This window comes from Streptopelia decaocto, assembly GCF_964273445.1.
Source record: "Streptopelia decaocto genome assembly, chromosome: 8".
Lineage (NCBI taxonomy): Eukaryota > Metazoa > Chordata > Aves > Columbiformes > Columbidae > Streptopelia > Streptopelia decaocto.
The window spans coordinates 18785514-18789078 of NC_138662.1; the positions used below are offsets into that span (position 1 = coordinate 18785514).

General features: G+C 43.2%; 1 long non-coding RNA gene across 1 annotated transcript; it reads right to left on the minus strand.

The window, feature by feature from the left end:
* Positions 1–2865, minus strand: LOC309443273. Its single transcript, XR_014184773.1, has 3 exons — positions 2780–2865; positions 1427–1577; positions 1–95 (listed from the first exon to the last, which is right to left on the minus strand). It is a non-coding gene; the product is annotated as an uncharacterized lncRNA (long non-coding RNA).
* Positions 2866–3565: the final 700 nt, after the last annotated feature.

Consider the following 3565-nt stretch of genomic DNA (forward strand, 5'->3'; position numbering starts at 1 on the left):
CCGCAATATCTGCTCTGCCAGCCGAGCTGGAGAGCTCAGCAACACTCCCACATGCATGTCGGGTCCTCATCATCTGGGGAAACAACCTGTGGGGACTCTGACAGTGAAGATGAGTTTAATACATATATGCGCACATATATATATATATATATATATATAACATACCTATATTTTTATGCTTTTATATCTATAAAACACCCATGTAGCTATAAACATTTATTTAGGTAGATATATAGGCAGAAATATGAATAAATGTAAAATCCATAACTGCTGTAAAATGAACTGTTTTCAAAGCATGACATTCTGGTCCTGAAAACCCTGGAAACCTATTCGCAATGACAAATACATTCTGTTCCTGACTTTATCACATACCTCAGCTGCAAAACCCAAAACCACTTCATGTCGTGGCAGAGGAAAGAAGCCAGAAAACAAACCAAAACAATTAACATTTTTAGATCTACTCCTAATGTTACCAGCGCTCTCCCAATGGACACTGTCGTGTCTGTACCCCATCTAATGCTCGCCTAAAGAGCAGTGCTGATCATGCAAAACCTCAGGGCCTGCTTAAACTGCTGAGTGAGGAATCCATGGAAGGGCATGAGCTGGTTATTCTGGCACCACACCAGAAACAACCCAGAGCCCTGAGCTGTGAGCTCCTTGAACCAAAGCCTTGGATCAATTTTGCTGATATCTGCTCCTTGTATTCATATTGCCCCAGGTAACAAAACTGCATCCAAGCTCCCCTGCACCTTTGCAATGCTTGAAAAGCATGGTCCAAATTTTGCACCTTGAGACCACATAGGTAGTGCATGAATAGAAAATAAACAACAACAAAACCCCAACCCCAAATCTGCTGCCTAGTTTACATTCTCAAGCTTTGACTCTGTACAAATACTCGGAACCAGCCAGACAACAGATGCACCAGGAAATTAGCTCGTCTCTTCCAAGAACACACATTAAAATGAAGAAAGAGATGAAGAGATGAAGATCAGGGGACCCGATGCCCTTCAGGGCCGACTGCTGGAAGCTTTGCCTCTAGGTGATAAAGGGGGAGGTGGTTAATCCAGGGCAGACGGAGGTAGATAGCATTTCTGTACTTGTACAATTCTGTACGACATTAGTCCAGACAGGAGTCTATTAACAGTGTCTGATGGAAGCAATTGTATTATTTATTAAACTGACAAGATCAATTGGCTGCTTTGTACCCGTATAAAGAGAACTATTGTACTTTCATGTCCTTTTAAACACAGAGAATAAAGCGCTCCCCGGGGTGCTTTCATGGGCTGCCTTCGATTAAGAGTTCTTAAAACATTTGATATTGTCAGAGATCAGCTCGCCAGATCCCCAACTGGATTTGCAGCCCTCACAAAGAAAGGAAGGTGGTAGCAATTATAATTAAAAGTGAGCTGAGAAGGAAGGACCTTACCTGACTTAGAGAAGAGCTTTTACTTACTGTTCCCAACGACTAGGCTCCAAACCTGAGGGAGACCGAGCTGCTTTTATAGCACCAGCAGCAATGTCAGGACTAGCATCATGGCACTGGGAACTGAAGATGGGATGTTAATGCCTTTCTTTGACTGAAAAATATTGGGGGGGGGGCGGAGAGGAAGATGATAGTCTTTGGGACATGAGTAATTTTTAATGGGGCCTGATTCTGACAGGCAAAAGCTTAGTGTGAATTATCAGCAGGTTTTAAGATTAGTATATTTATTATATTTTATATATATATATATATGTATATATATATATATGTATTCTCAGGTGTGGGGGATGAGGGCAGAGGGGAAGGCTTTTCTGGATGCCTCTGACTGATAAAGCCTTTGGCTATTGTAGCAATTTCATTATTGACTTTCATCCCATTAGCTGAGAACAGCTCAGACACAGCGTGTATCGTGCTGGACACAAATATTTAGGACCTGTTGCTGTTGTGTAGTTAGTGAAAGACTCCACTGTTACTTTCTCTGGGGAAGAGCCCAATTCCATTGTTATTTAGGACATGACGTTAACCACGTGTGTGAGCATAGACCTTCACTGCAGGGTATTCTGGGGAGTACATCCAGAGGATGAAATTTTATGAACAACAAAACAACCAATTTCAGTTCATTTGGAGCAGATAAATATGCTAACCTAGTGACATACTTGATAAATTAATAGCCATCCTGTCTCAAAGCAGATATTTCTGGGCAGTCATGGAGTTTTCCAAATATCTGAATGCCCCTTTTATTAATACTGTGTGCTCCTAAAGAGAGATGTGCACTGACTGCACCCAAGCCAGGCACCAGCTTAGGGGAGGAACAAATTCTTCGTGAATACCAGAACAGTGTTGTTCTAAGGTTTATCGTGTCATGATTATGTGTTTTATCAACCTAGAACTAAAACCTCCTGCAAGGAACCAGGTATCACTGTGACTCTTGTATGTGACGAAACTCAGACTGAGTCTTTCACAGCTTGCCCATGGACTGGAGATGACTCTGTTCACAATTACAGCCGAAGAAACTCATAGTAACTCTGTTAGAGGATTTCAATGGATTTTATCTTAGTTTATCTGAATGTAAATGCCTAAGTTTCACCTTATGTTCAAACTCAGTTTTTCTATTGGATTTTGCCAGGTCCTTGCTGTTAACATATAAAACACACATATATTTTAAGCTGAAATCTCTACAGCCTAGCATCCCAAATTAATTTCTGCCCAGACCGTTTCAGAAATAGCAGCAGTTACAGCTACCTGTCGTTTGCTTCTCTTCAGTTCCCTGCTGTTCTGTTCTCCCCTATTTCTTACCTCTGCAAGCCTTTGCCAGCAGTGCCAAGAGCTTTGCTTTTGAGTGCAGTCCTAAAAACTCCTCCATTTTCTAGTGTTTTACCCCGGAAACTTTAATCCACAAGCTGCTGCTTTATGTCCACTGAACCCAACAAACCTCAAGCCTGGTGTTCAGCATCAGGCCTGTGCAACCATTCACATAAACCAGCAAAGCCTGTGCCCCCCCTCCCGGCTGCTGGGCAGCACTGCAGGAAAATCATCTGCCAAATCCCAGGAAAATTAGTGCCCTCAGCTCTGTCGCAATTGCTACAGGCTTTCAAGATGCTGATCGTTTGGCCAAGTAAACAGTGGCCACAGATGTATTAACAGCAGCATCCTCTGCACCCACCGTGGAGATCGGTATTTCAGGATGATGTTTGTTGGTACTAAACCTAACAGTAGTTGTAGTTTTTTATAAGCTGGTTTCCAAGGTACCTTAGTGTGACGCTGTGGTCAGTCGGTGTCACCAGTGTCACTGGAGAGGGAGCTCAGATTCTCCTGCTGTGGGGTACCTGATCCTCTCGGGATCAACCTGCGCTGGGAAAGAGCTTTATCACCGCAGTCCTGCTGCTGGATTATTCACACGGGCAAGAGGACAACAGGGAAACTATCAGAGAGTGGAAGAAGACGGCAAGGAATCACCTGTAGAAATGAAAGGAAGGAAGAGCAAAGTAAATACTTGTGGCAGGGAGAAAGGACAGTGAACACAAGTGAGATAACTCAGGCAAACACTTGGACTCAGCCATCACACAACACGGGTCAGTGCCC